Source organism: Pinus tabuliformis, chromosome 1_2 (genome assembly GCF_031772625.1).
Source record: "Pinus tabuliformis cultivar Carrire ecotype Pingquan chromosome 1_2, CPIR1, whole genome shotgun sequence".
Classification (NCBI taxonomy): domain Eukaryota; kingdom Viridiplantae; phylum Streptophyta; class Pinopsida; order Pinales; family Pinaceae; genus Pinus; species Pinus tabuliformis.
In genome coordinates, this window is record NC_142298.1 from 345537614 (window position 1) to 345553549 (window position 15936).

At 36.2% G+C, this 15936-nt stretch overlaps 1 pseudogene; it reads right to left on the reverse strand.

Annotated features, from left to right (window-relative positions):
* The window catches only part of LOC149205787 (uncharacterized), a 70528-nt pseudogene that overhangs the window by 32930 nt on the left and 21662 nt on the right, over nt 1–15936 (reverse strand).

Here is a 15936-nt window from a genome sequence, read left to right on the forward strand (position 1 = left end):
TCATGGACTTATTAACAATGCACAGGTAGCACAAGTTTAGGGGGGGCATTAGCTTTCATGTACATTCAACATTGTTAGCATTATGGTTTCTGAGTCCAGCTATGGCTTGAGATATTTATACCATTTGTTGCTTAAGTCATGTAAAATTCTAGGGTGTGATATGTCTTCTCATACATTTGAATGATTCCTGTTGGAAAAATGATGTAATTTGTATCCCCACTTTACATGGGATGGATGATGTAACATTTATTATTTTTGTCATGTCTATATCCCCACTTGGTTGGGTGGATGAGTCAAATTTGGTATATCCCCACTTGGTTGGGAGATGGATGTATGTATGAGTCATTGGTGATAGGAAGGTCATACTCACATAGTTGAGTTATAGAGTCATGTTATTCCTTTGGAGAATATTTTTGCAGACTCTACTTGTGCTCAGGGGGAGCACGGACAGTTTCAGTGCACTTCAACATGAACAAATGGGAGCTCGATTAGCGATTTTAGCATGTACTCATGGGGAGCATGGACAACATAATGTATGTCAAAGGGAGAGAATATCTTGGTCTGCCCTTTTCCCTTGATTTCAAAGGCGGAGAGTGTCTTGGTGTTGTTTTTGCCATCAAGTCCAAAGGGGGAGATTGTTGGCATTATGATATAGGTGTTGTCATTGATGGCAACTCACTCAAATGACAGTTCACAGTACAACATGTCAACAGCAAAGGATTACATATCAGACTCCAAAGAATGAAGAAAGATAGGTATACGCTGGTTCACTTTGTCCAAAAGGCATATACATGCGGGTTATCAGAACAAAAGGAGCGTATAATGTATACATGCACTTTCATAAGAGGAAAAGCGTGTACATCTTAGAAAACCAAGTTTTTGGTCCAAGGTATTTTGATCCAAGGTATTTGGTCCGCGGTATTTGGTTGATCTGAAAATGGAATTTATTTGTTTAAGGGTGCAAGGTATCCATTTCCCATATTTTCAAAAGTGAGCTATACACTCCAAGTGACCTCTGAAAATGTGAAAACTTCTTATTTCTTATACAGAGATAGACTGTAGGGGCATTCACCGGACATGTCACCTCTAAAGAGAGGATGAGTTCCAGAGGCTACCTGGCCCTCTACAGGCTCTGCCTAAAGAAATAACGAAGTAAACACTTAGAAGTCATTGACATACACATACTTGAAGTTTGATGTCTTGCGGAATAAAACAAATAACTTTCTGCAGCTGTATAGGTGATTATGTGTGTATGCAAGTTATGTATATTTGATGTTTAACACTTTATATCAGTTTTGTTTAGCATACCATCTTCAGCAAATAAAGACATCAAAATGATGAAGCAGTTCACCCCTCCTGGGCTACATCTGCTGGACCAAGCCTCTCAAACTAGGCTTGTCCTCTTGTATTAAAAATGCTACAAAGGCTAATACAAGAATATGAGTGTCTCGAAAGACAGATCTAACTATAAATACATAATCAAAAATAGGAATTAGCTAAACATGCTCTTTCCCAAGCACTAAACAGTGAAATTGTACCTTATACAATACTTTCCCCAATTGGCCCCAGTGGCCCTTTAAACTTGCATGGATAATTTCGAGGTGAAGATGACCTCAATTGGTTCTGAAAAATTTGCCATTAGACTCAGAAGGTCAAAAATAGCAGACATAGGCTTTTGAATCACCAAAAATGGATGAACACAACCCCCAAACAGCGCAAGCATTAAAATGGCCTTAGTGGCCCTGAAAGCTTCCCTGAAGCTAAACAGTGAGAAGAATGCCTCAACAGGAAAAACAAGCTATAGAAATGGATTCAGAATGCTGAAAATTTTTAGGAATTACCATCATTCTACATTCATTGGCTGCACAATTCCCACTGCAGCTCCCAAACTGATTTGGCCCTGGTGGCTCTTGGAACTTCCACGAAGCAAAACCACTTACAAATGACCTCAGATGTCTGTGAAACCTGTGCCAATGGCTTCATAAGGTTGAAGAGACCCAAGATCAAAAAAACATTCGTCCAAAGAGGACTTTCCTAGCCAAATTTATGGCCATTTACTCCCAACTGCTAGTTTGTCCTAAAAAGACTCTAGCTAACTTTAGTTGGGGCCAGTTAGGGCCGCCAAATATGGCGGGCCCACCCAAATTTGGCGCTCTCCGCCATTTTCTCCTCCAGTCATAACCGCACCTTAACTGCTATGTTACCCATGCATGTGAACGGGAGTGATTGTCAGCAGTTTTACCTTGGGTTTCACGCCAGAACTTTGGTTAATTGTTCATTTGGTTTAATGCAAACCCCACCAAACTATGAAATGTGACCACGTATCGTGTATAACCATTACATCTGCACGGTTTAGGGAATAGGCCCATGGTTCTGGGCTCTGTGGTCATATGCATGGGGGCTGGCCCCCTTGGGCCCCGCCCTTAACAAAATTCAAACTGTAACCTCAGTTTGTTCTGCAACTTTAAAAAGTCTGGTGTTCATGGTTCAACGGTAAAGCATGGGAGTGTTATAAGGCAGGTTGCGTGTTCAAACCTCTTTGCTGCCAACCTTTTAACATATGCCAAAAAATTGTGCTGACATCATGATGATGTCACTTGGGCCATGTGGCGGCCTCCGGGCCTACCACGTGGCAGCCTACCATTCGTTGCCCAAAATGGAATATTCCAAAGAATATTCTATTTTAATTTTTTTTTGAAAAATTCAAAATTTCAATGTTATTGGGCAATTCTTCTTTTTGGCATAACTTTCTCATACAGTGACCGTTTTCCGAACCATTCACGGTGCCAGAATTAGGAAGACGAGCTCTATCCAGTCGTTTAGGTTCAAACCAATTTTGATCACTTTCATTTTGAGCATTTTACGACACTTGGTCCTGAGCTCCTGATCATTAGTCCAAGGTATTGACCCTAGGTATTTGGTCCAAGGTATTGAGAAAGGCCTAAGAGTATATAAGGAGGAGAAGATCATTAGGCCAAGGGTACAAGCAATAAGATTCTAAGGAATACTTCTACTTGAATTATATTTTATGTTGCAGGGTTGTGTTTGGGACTGGATCTGAAATATTTATGTGCACCTTGAGTTCAATGTTGGATCAGGATCATGAGACATGAAATAACTTATTCTAGAATGATCTGATATTGGTTGAAACTCGATCTGATGTTTTGTGCCTATTTTACTCGTTATCCATCAAGATCTGGGTTTGTCTGAAGTCTGGAATTGTAGTAAAATTCTAAGTCAATATTTGCAGATCTATACGTAGGTTCGTCTCGGCCAAAGAGTGTATATACGCAGGTTCGGTTCTTTCAAGTAGAATATATGAAAGAAAAGCTTCTTTTTCAGATCTGACTGAACTATCTGATCAAATCCGGTTATTTTACTGTTGTCTGTCAATGAAGTCTTCTTAGATCTGAATGTAAAAACTAAATACGTAAGGAGGATGGCATTTGATTGATTTATTGTATAAGTGAGAAGAAGTGATCTATGTCCCTGCCTGTGTGAAGCTCTGAAAGTTGACAATAGATATTCAATATATTGATAGTTGGTACAGACTTTATTAAAAAGTTTATGTTTGTAGTAGCTTTGAGGGTATACGCAGCTTCAATAAATGGAAGTAGCATATACACATAGTTTGGCCGCAGCCAAGTATCGTATACATTCTAATGCATGATTTTTGAGGTTACAGCTGGTTCTGAATAATGATGCAGGGTTCTGGGTTCAGTACAGTGTTGTGGTGTTAGTGATCTGATTATTCAGATTAACTAAATATTGGTTGATGCAGTTCAAGTTTAAAATCTTTGATGGGTCTGGTGTGAAAATTTGATGAAATGTGGCCTTCAGATTATGGAGTTGTGATCCAGGAGTATCCAGTCTAAAAATTCATGAAACGTGGTCCCTGGTGGAAGAGTGGACTTTTCTGTAGGCTGGCACCTACATCATAGTAAACATATTGTCTAGTACAAGAGCTAGGGGGTTGTAGCTCCCTTCCAGTAGAAGTTGGAGAATGAGAAAAGGTTATAAACTTTTGCAGGTAGATGCCTGCATACTGGTATGATTCTGCACCAGTACAAGATTGTAAACAAATTTTCTTATTATTAAAATAAGACTGAGACGATAGCAGCAGGTGGTTTTTACCCATATTGTGTTTCCACCTTAAATCTTGGTGTTCATGTGTGTTGCTTATGTGTGATGCTTTATTCTTCTTTTACTGCACTGTCTAATAAATCTCTGACACACTGGTTTAAGCTCAACACATGATAAATTGTCTAAATCACAAGTTCTCTGCATATACATTAGTTTATTTAAGTACAGTCACGGGTACACGCTAGTTCACTTCACTGAAGCATCTTATATAAATATTTTTGGGAAATAAAATTATTGATCTCATAATATTGATTCACCCCCCTCTCAGTATTATTTCCAACAATTGGTATCAAAGAAGGTCCTTCAGAAGAAGCTTGATCGCTTGAAGGGAATCCATCAACATGAATAATCAAGAAAGCGTGGGGTCCATCAGACTACCAATCTTTTATGGAAGAAAATTTGTTTATTGGAAGATAAGAACCACAACCTATCTACAATCTCTTGGAACGGATGTCTGGGATATTGTGGAAGGAGGATATACATTTCCAACAGAAATTCCTACAAATGCGGTAGGTAAAAAGCAATATGAAACCAATGCCAAAGTTGTCAATACTTTATTGGGAAGTATGTCACAATCAGAGTTTTTCAAAATCATGTAGCTCAAATCAGCCAAAGAAATATGGGACAAAATTGTTCTGAGCTACGAAGGAGAATCTCAGGTAAAATGTGCTAAGCTTCAAACTCTCAAAACTCAGTATGAAACTCTTATTAAGATGCATAGTGATGATAGTATAGCTAGTTGCTTATTACGTATAGATGATGTTGTTAATTGTATGAAGAATCTGGGTGAAGAAATAAAGGAAGTTACCTTAGTTGAGAAAGTTTTGAGATCCTTGTCTGCTAAATTTGAATCAAAAGTGTTTGCCATAGAAGAAAAACAGGATCTGTACAATATCACTATGACATAGCTTCACAGAATCTTAACTGCCCTTGAGATGAGAAAAGGAGGACCATCAGATATGAGAGAAGCCGCATTTAAAGCTTTAGCAAAAGGAAAGTAAGAACACAATGAATTATGACATATTTGAAAAGAAGAAGATGAGGTAAACTTTTTCAAGAAGCTTCAACGGGGTTTCAGAAGGTTTAGAGGTAAGCTACCCTTCAAATGCTTTGCTTGTGGCAAAGTCGGTCATTATGCTGCCAGATGTCCTCATAAAGATAAATATGGAAAAGGAAAGGAATATGCAAAAGGGAATAGAAAACAAGTTGTGAATAAAAGGAGTTACTATACTCATGAAGATAGTGATGGTTTATCTACTAGTGATGAAGATGAAATAATACAAGATTACAAACTTCTCATGGCTTATGATAGCAATGATTTTTGGGATAGTTTAGAAGAGGATAGTGATGGTTTATCTAATAGTGATGATTATGGAGTTCTCATGGCTTATGATGATGATAATTTTTGGGATGCTTTAGAAGAGGAAGACCTTCATGAAGAAATCTCTAAACTCAAAATCTGTTTAGAATAAAAGAATACAATTATAGATACCTTGACATACCAACTTGCTGAAAAGGAAAAACACAATTAAAAACTAGAATGTGAAATTGTGAGTCTAAGAAAGGATCTTAAGAAAACAAAATCTCTCAATCTTAGATTTGCTAAAGGATCAGAAACATTAAATGAAATTATCAAAGTTCAGCATTCTCCTTTGATAAAGACATGTCTTGGATATACTGAAGAAGCATCTCAATCACAGAATCCGTCAACCTCCACCAAAAGCTATCTTGATGCAAAAAAGACCAGTGAACAATATGACAATTGTAAACGAAGGCATAGAGATGATCACCAGGTAAATCATACTCATTTACTCTAAGGATGAATAAAAACGACAACCAAACACAGGAAAACCATACTCAATTTGCTCCAAAGATGACTATCAATAGAAACTACAATCACCAGGTTAATAGATTCGATAGTCACTGGAACTTCATTAATGGGCAATGTTTTTCATGTCATAATTTTGGGCACAAAGCTGCTCAATGTGTTTCTTACAAAACCATCATGACTAGAGAAGCACGAAATCAAAGGAATGTAACAGATATCAAGAAAAGTTCCTATAATAACTTTTCTCCTCTTGAAAATGTAATAGAATGCTCAATCCGCAACAACTTTGGTCATGAAGAATCTGAATGCAGGAGAAAATTTCAGCAAACATCTCAAAAGGAGAAAACACCATTAAATCCCAAGATATGGAGAAGGAAAGAATCTCAAACAGAAAGATGTGGTATAGCCTTGTATGCAAAAGGACAAGAAAATCAGTGGTACATCGACAATGGATGCTCCAAACACATGACATGTGACAAAGAAAAAATTCACTCATATAATTCATTAGAAAAGGAAAAGAATGTCTCATTTGGAAACGACACTCCTGCTGTCATAAAAGGTAAAGGTTATGTTTTCTTGAAAGAAATGGTTAAAGCTGGAAATGTTATGTATGTAGACGGTTTAAAGCATAACTTGTTGAGTGTCAGTCAAATGTGTGATCAAGGAAATGAAGTGGTGTTTTGATCAAACGGATGTGTTGTTCGTGAGCTTGATACAGGAGAGACTGTGATCAAGGGTACAAGAACTCTAAACAACTTATACATACTCAAGGGAGGACAACAATAGTGTTATCTAAGAAAAAACGATGAAACCTGGCTGTGGCATAGAAGATTGGGACATCTAAGCTTTTCTCAAATAAGAAAAGCATGCAGATACAAGGCTGTTTGTGATCTTCTAGCTATCAGCATCCCTAAAAATACAATATGAAAACCATGTCAAATCGGTAAGCAAACCAGATTTCACTTCATGGAAAAGGAAGGGTCAGCTAGTAAGCCTCTTGAACTTGTCCATACTCATTTATGTAGATCATCAAGGACAAATTCACCTCGTGGAGAAGAATACTTTATTTTTTTCATTGATGATTTTTCTAGAATATGTTGGATAGGTATTCTAAAGCATAAAGATGAAGCATTTGAAAAATTCCAAGCCTCCAAAGCTTTGGTTGAAAATGAATCAAATCAAAAAATCAAATGCCTCAAATCTGATCGAGGAGAGGAATTTACCTTGAATGAATTCTTTGACTTTTGTGAACAACATGGAATAAAAAGGCAATTCTCCACTGCAAGGACTCCTCAACAAAATGGTGAGGTAGAAAGAATGAACAAAACTGTTCAACAAATGGCTCAAGCTATGCTATATGAATCTGGAACTCCTGCAACCTTCTAGGGTGAAGCTGCATTCATTGCCATAACTATTCTCAACCAAGAAAATGTTCAGGCAAATGGCACTCAAACTCCACATGAACTTTGGTATGGCAAGACTCCTACAGTAAAATGCTTTAAAGTTTTTGGAAGCAAATGTTTTATCAAAAGGACTGATGAAAAACTTGGTAAGTTTGAACCCAGAGAAAATGAAGGTATTTTTCTTGTTTATTCCTCCAGAAGTAAAGGATATAAATGCTATAATAAAAGACTTGGGAAAATTGTTGAAAGCATTGATGTTGTAGTTGATGAAGCATGCAAAAATCCAAAACAGATAAAATCAACAGAAGATTATGACAATGAAGAAGATGGGGATTATTTTCCCACATCAAATCAAAATGATATTGAAGAAGAAACCAATGAAGCACCAGAAGAAGAGATAATGGTAGAAGAAAAGACTCCATCTAGGTATGTTCAGAAAAATCATCTAGAAACTCAAATTTTAGGGGAAAAGAGGCAAGTGTACAGACAAGAAGAACTATTACAGGGACCTCAAGCTATCTAGCATTACTATCTTCCACCGAACCTCAAAATGTAAATGAAGAATGCAAAGATGAATGTTGGGTAAAGGCCATGGATGAAGAGCTTGAGCAAATTGAAAAGAATGATACTTTGGAATTAGTTCGTAGACCTCATGATAGAAATATTATAGGAACTAAATGGATATTCAAAAACAAGCTGAATGAAAATGGAGAAGTCATTAGAAACAAGGCCAAACTTGTTTGTAAAGGATATGCTGAACAAGAAGGTATAGATTTTGAAGAAACCTTTGCACTTGTTGCCAAACTTGAGGCCATAAGGATGTTTCTTGCTCTTTCTAGCTTTCAAAAATTCAAAGTATACCAAATGGATGTAAAATCAGCCTTCCTTAATGGAGATTTAGAGGAAGAAGTTTATATTGAACAACCAGAAGGATTCATTCTTGGAAATGATCCAAAACTTGTATGCAGACTCAAAAAGGCTCTCTATGGTCTGAAACAGGCTCCAAGGGCCTGGTATTACCGCCTTGACAAATATTTACACCAACAAGGTTTTACAAAAGGTTCAGCAGATAGCAATCTATATACAAATATTGAAACTGATAAATTCCTAATTATTATTGTTTAATCATTGTTTGTAGCAATGAAGAATCCATGAGTCAGAATTTTGCATCAGTAATGCAACAAGAATTTGAAATGTCCTTACTTAGTGAACTTACCTATTTTCTTGGTCTACAAGTTCAACAAAATAAAGATGGTATTTTTCTGTCACAAACCAAATATCTCAAACAGATCTTGAAAAGGTATGGAATGGAAGATTATAAACCTGTATGTACCCCAATGGTAACAGGATGTAGTCTCATCTCAAATGATGAATCAACAATAGTACATCAACCAACTTACAGATCCAAGATTGGCATCCTGCTTTATCTAATAGGTACTTGACCTGACATCATGCATGCAGTAGGAATAGTTGGAAGATTCCAAGCAAATCCAAAGGAATCACACCTTTAGGCAATCAAAAGAATTTTCAAATATCTTCAAGGAACTCAGGACTTTGGTTTATGGTATCCTAGAGATGCAGATCTTACTCTTCATGCATATACAGATGTGGATTGGGCAGGAAGTGTTGATGATAGAAAAAGCACTAGTGGTGGTGCATTCTATATGGGTTCCAGGTTAGTGTCTTGGTTTAGAAACAAACAAAGTTCAATTGCTTTGTCTACAGCTGAAGAAGAATATGTGGTTGTTGCATCTTACTGCACACAATTACTTTGGATGATGCAAACTTTGCAAGACATTCAAATCACATGTACTCCACCTATCTCCATTCTATGTGATAATACAAGTGCCATTAGTATTTCAAAGAATCCAATCATGCACTGCAGGACCAAGCACATACCCATCAAGTACCATTTTCTACGTGAACAAGTGCTTGAACAAAAGGTCAAATTGGAGTATGTTCCCTCCAAATAATAGGTTACGGATATATTCACTAAACCATTACCCAAAGAAAAATTTGAATATCTCAAACAAAAGTGGGGAGTAGTTGCTGCATCATATTGCTATTAAATCCAAATTTTTTCAGAGAAGGGTTATTATACACATGTTTCATGAAGTATAGTCACATACTCACGCGGGTTTCTGTGGGCCAAGGAGCGTATATGTTTGTCAGACAGGAAAAATAATGGTGTAGGCTCTGATATGGGTGCTCTGTCTGATATTGATAATTAATGTCTATTGATATACTTTGTTCATTAATTTTTATCTGACTGACAAAGATGCCTTGATCATTGACTTGTTAACAATGCATAGTTAGCACAGGTTCAGGGAGAGTATTAGCCTTCACGTACATTTAGCATCGTTATCATTATGGTTGCTGAGTCCAGCTATGGCTTCAGATATTTACACCAATTGTTGCTTAAGTCATGTAAAAGTCTAGGGTGTGATATGTCTTCTCATGCATTTGAATGAGTCCTCTTGGACAAATGATGTAATTTGTATCCCCAATTTCCATGGGATGGATGATGTAATATTTATTATTTTTGTCATATATATATCCCCACTTGGTTGGGTGGATGAGTAAAATTTGGTATATCCCCACTTGGTTGGGAGATGGGTGTATGTATGAGTCATTGGTGATAGGAAGATCATACTCATTGGTGATAGGAGATGGATGTATGTATGAGTCATTGGTGATTGTCATGTTATTCCTTTGGAGAATATTTTTGCAGACTCTGCATGTGCCTAGGGGGAGCATGGACAGTTTTAGTTCATCTCAACATGAACAAAGGGGAGCTCAATCAGCAGTTTCAGCATATACTCAGGGGGAGCATGGACAATATAATGTATGTCAAAGGGAGAGAGTCTATCCTTTTCCCTTGATGTAAAAGGGGGAGAGTGTCTTGGTGTTGTTGTTGCCATCAAGTCCAAAGGGGGAGATTGTTGTCATTATGATACAGGTGTTGTCCTTGATGGCAACTTACTTAGATGACAGTTCACAGTACAGCAAGTCAACAGCAAAGGATTACAGACCAAACTCCAAAGAATGAAGAAAGAGAGGTATACGCTAGTTCACTTTGTCCAAAAAGTGTATACACGTGGGTTATAAGAAAAAAGGGAGTGTATAACGTATACACACACTTTCACAAGAGGAAAAGTGTGTACATATTGGAAAACCAAGTTTTTGGTCCAAGGTATTTTGATCCAAGGTATTTGGTCTAAGGTGTTTGGTCCAAGGTATTGACCCTAGGTATTTGGTCCAAGGTATTCGTCCTAAGTGATTTTGGTCCAAAGTATTGAGAAAGGCCTAAGAGTATATAAGGAGGAGAAGGTCATTAGGCTAAGGGTGCAAGCAATAAGATTCTAAGGAATACTTCTATCTAAAGTGTATTTTATGTTGCAGGGTTGTGTTTGGGACTGGATCTAAAATATTTATGTGCACCTTAAGTTCAATGTTGGATCAGGATCATGAGACATGAAATAAATTATTCTTGAATGATTTGATATTGGTTGAAACAAGATTTGATGTTTTTTGTTTGTTTTACTCGTTATCCATCAAGATCTTGGTTTGTCCGAAGTTTAGAATTGTAGGAAAATTCTAAGTCAATATTTTTAGATTTGTACGTAGGTTTGTCTCAGCCAAAAAGCGTATACATGCAGGTTCGATTCTTTAAAGTAGGATATACAAAACAAACGCTTCTTTTTTAGATCTAACTGAACTATCTGATCATATTCTGTTATTTTACTGATGTTTGTCAATGAAGTCTTCTTAGATCTAAATGTAAAAACTGAATATATAAGGAGGATGACATTTGATTGATTTATTGTATAAGTGAGAAGAAGTGATCTATGTCCCTACCTGTGTGAAGCTCTGAAAGTTGACAATAGATATTCAATATATTGATAGTTGGTACGAACTTGATTCAAAAGTTTATTTTTGCAGTAGTTTTGAGGGTATACGTAGGTTCAATTAACGGAAGTAGCGTTCACACGCAGTTTGGGTGAAGCCAAGCAGTGTATACATTCTAATGCATGATTTTGGAGGTTACAGCTAGTTCTGAATAATGATGTAGGATTCTGGGTTTAGTACAATGTTCTGGTGTCAGTGATCTGATTGTTCAGATTAACTTAAAATTGGTTGATGTAGTTCAAGTTTAAAAGCTTTGATGGGTCTAGTTTGAAAATTTGATGAAACGTGGCCTTCAAATTATGGAGTTGTGATCCAAGAGTATCCAGTCTAAAAATTCATGAAACATGGTCCCTGGTGGAAGACTGGAGTTTTCTGTAGGCTATCACCTACGTACTAGTAAACATATTGGCTAGTACAAGAGCTAGGGGGTTGTAGCTCCCTTCTAGTAGAAGCTGGAGAACCAGAGAAGGTTGTAACCTTTCGCAGGTAGATGCCTGCGTACTGGTATGAGTCTGCACCAGTACAAGATTGTAAACTGATTTTCTTATTATTAAAAGAAGACAGAGACGACAAAAACAGGTGGTTTTTACCCACATTGGGTTTCCACCTTAAATCTTGGTGTTCATGTGTTTGCTTATGTGTGATGCTTTATTATGCTTTTACTGCACTGTCTAATAAATCTCTGATATACTGGTTTAACTTCAACACATGATAAATTTTCTAAATCATGAGTTCTCTGCATATACATTTGTTTTTTTAATTACAGTCATGTGTACACGCTAGTTCACTTCACTGAAGTAGCGTATATAAATCTGTTTGGGAAATAAAATTATTGATCTGATAATACTGATTCACCACCCTCTCAGTATTATTTCCAATAGTATCCTCTTTGGAGAAATTATTTTAAATATTAGGAATCTGACAAGATACCAGAGTCAGTAAAAAGCTTTGTTGAAGTGACGTCAGAAGTCAAGTTGAAGCCATATGTTTACAATCATAATTAATTAGGCAGTCCCATGGCTATACATAAGCACCCTAGTCACAGTGAGAACAATATGTTATTCAACAACCATTAGGACTGAAAAAATATGCAGCCTTCAGGAAAAAAGATGGATTTTGGTGGAATAGGTGAACATTAATCTATAAAAAAAGTCATAATCCTCGATTAGAAATGGGTATACAGATTTATAATTTTATACCACCCCAATATTTTGCTAAGAATATAACCTTATTTGAAGGAGTTGCATGTTTCCAAGATGAATAGTGAACATGAATAACTTTCATCAAAGTATCCATTTCATTTGGAAGGTCATTAATGTCTTTAAATATAGAAGCCAACAGTGCAATTTTGTGACCTTCATTGAATATTTACAAATAGCTGCATTGTAGGGCATTGCTGGAAACCCAGGAAATTCTACCACTGTAAATTGGCACACCCAACAAAATGAATGTCGATCTTATTCAGTTGAAAACAAACATAAGTCTTGATCTTGAAATGTGCTTTGAGAATTCATATTGAGTTATGTTGATCAACAGTACAGGATAGAAGGCAAAGTGGCAGAAATATGGTATCATGGTCTAAGTTTTCAAAAGCTGAAAGCATAGCTCTTTACATGCTTTGGCCTAACCATTCAAGTAATCTAAAAAAAGTCTCATGACTACAGATTTTAAGATACATCAAACCAATGATGACATAATCATAATTCAATGAAGTGTTATAAAAGAAAAACACTCAAAATCCAGATTTGAAGAATTCCCAGCAGGACTGAAACTAAGTTATCACATTTCTTATGTCAAGGAGATGGTCATGGTCAACAGGCATAAATCTACAACCAACATTGCTAAAGGCATATAAATTTCATCACACATACTAGTATAATAATATTCTTGTAGATAAAAAAGGAAGAGCCTCCAAAAGATATGCTTTAACTATTACTATTGTCACCATAATTGGTATACATATATCCAAGCACTAAAAAGGCAAACAAGAATTCATTTCCTTTGGTTTCTTTGAATGATCACTGGTGCAATCAGAACAGTCTAGTACAAATTGCACTATTTTTGTCAGAGCTCTTGAGCTTACCCGTCGTCCAGCACCAAACGAATTGGGAGTAGTAGAACTAGGAGTCCCAAGCACTGACTGGACACGAGATTGTGGACCAGAAAATGATGGAATGGAAACTTCAGCTTTTGTAGCCACCCAATAAAAGTGTTCATTCAGTGAAAAATTAAACTATAAATCATAAATGATCTCAAGAGGAAGGTTGAAGGGTAAAACATGATTTTATATGCAAATAACTACATTGAATCACAAACCAAAATCAAGCCTCTACCCTGCAAACAAAGCCACTGCTCTTGGCTGTAATAGTCTAATTTTCTGACATCTAAATAAATATAAATGCTCTTAGAGCACAAACCTGGGAAGAAAAACGTTTCTAATGCTGCAATAGAAGACATTGAGTAGAACTCATTGCTACCAAAAATTATGTATAATATTTGCATGAGATAGGATGAAAAAGAAATCAAAGAGAAAAGTCATTGGTCATTCCTGATGTTAATAATTGATAGATAAGTGAAACCATTGGTAATTGTAAAACAAAATAATATTGTTTTCTCAACTGTTAATATTGTTGTGCCCTTAAAGCGATCACTGATAGTCATCTATCGAATGATGAATCCACTTACATGATAATGCTATTATGTACCATAGATCATAATATTAAATGGTAATACCTATTTGGAATATTAGAATTTCCATACAATGCAGTCCGAGCTTCTGCTGCCAAATGCCATGAAAGACTTTTATTCACATTTGTACCTGGAAACACGAGGTCATATGTGTCAGCAGCCATCATAGAATTACATTTGTATATATAACTAGGAAAATATCATTATGCAGAAGCATGACTTCTTAGTCTATTATAACAAGCCATCCAAAGATGTTACAACAAACTCTTCCAGACTGAAACCAGGAAAACAACTTTTATCTATTGGGAAAATGGGTGTACCAGGAGGTACTAGTTGGGGTTTTTCCCGTGCATTTTCCTGTCCTATTCCAGACACTTTCTCTGCATAACCATAAAAGCGTCCATTTGGTGGGCCTGTCTTAAGAACATATCAACAAACAACAATCAAATCATATTTGTTTTGACTTACACTTCCATAATAGACATGTCAAGTGCAGATGAACCTTCAGACTTACATGGTAAAATATAGTGTTTATAGTATCTTGGGATACTATTTACCAATGACTGTTGCTTCATACCCTCCTTATCATTATACTCTTGATAAGTGTGAAGCCTCTAAAATTACAAAAAAATGTCACATGGGTGAAGATCTCAACATGTTTAGATAACTTATATGTGATTCAAGCACAAAAGAGAGCAAAAGCAAGTTTACAGCATCATGGTCAAATGTGCTGAAATCTGATCTAACCAACCAGCCTGCTCAAAGTGCTTGGCTGAGTGTAGTGACCAAATAACTTTATATTGTACACAAAAATACCTGATCAAGGCAAGCTATCTTAAGTTCTGTATTTTGCTGACTGAGGAGGTCGTTAAGCTTGTAAGCAACAATGCCTAGATGATCAACAACATTAACTAGAGCCTTTACTGCATAATCTTTCAAATTTTCCAAAACACTACATAAAGGAAAGATGAACCTCTATTAAAACATGTGGTCATAAAAGAAAATGAGGAATATTATTTATCTAACTCATATCTACATGTTGGTCTCCTGGCAACCATAAATGCAAGTAAAGATGTCATCTATATAAGTTGTCCAGTGCATATCCTTTAAAGTTAGGGTTGCTTATAAGGATGGTTTTGAATTTCATATGAAAATGATAAGTTTATCATAACTAGAGCTTAACAAAATCATTCATGTTAAAGCTATGAGTATTTCAACTTTAAAGTGACTGTTGAGGTACACTCAGGGAAATGCAGCTCATGTCAAGTTCAAGCATAGAATCCCTATAAAAGTGGACATACTTTCTCAATCTTCTCTAAATTCTCCAAAATTTTGAACAAACAGTTTTGATTGTTAAAAAAATTTGCCTTTTTCTCTCCTCTCTCAAGTCTTCAAATTGAAAGTGAAGTAAATTGTGAAAATGCACTATTGGTTGGAACATTAGTGTTGTGCATTCCTAAGCGCTAATGATGTCTGGAACTATGACATGGTACACCTAATCTCAAAGAAACTATGCCACAATCTAAATTTTCTTGGAATCCCAGGGGAAACCAATAAATTTACATTCTATTTCACAAGAGACTTGCAACAAGAATCTAGGATCAGGTGGCTTGTTAATCAAGAATGATCTAAAATATCCCAACATTCAAACATATTGGTGTTGAGTTATGAAATGGGTATGTATTTACTCTTAATTTCATCACCTTTTTCCTCTTTTCTTATCTCTTTCATATTTTAATACGCTAACATATTGATGGATTATGATAAGAAATGGATGAACTATTCTCAGTTAAGATTTAGCCATCATAACTAACTTTTACTCCTCTTTATGCAGAAAAACGATGAAAGGAACAGTTGTTGTTCCCTAACGATGGAGCAACATAAACCAACAAAGGAAGAATGAAATGCATTGGTTGCGGACAGTTCGAAGGACGAATCAAGAGGATCAGTGCGAAATAGGAAGGG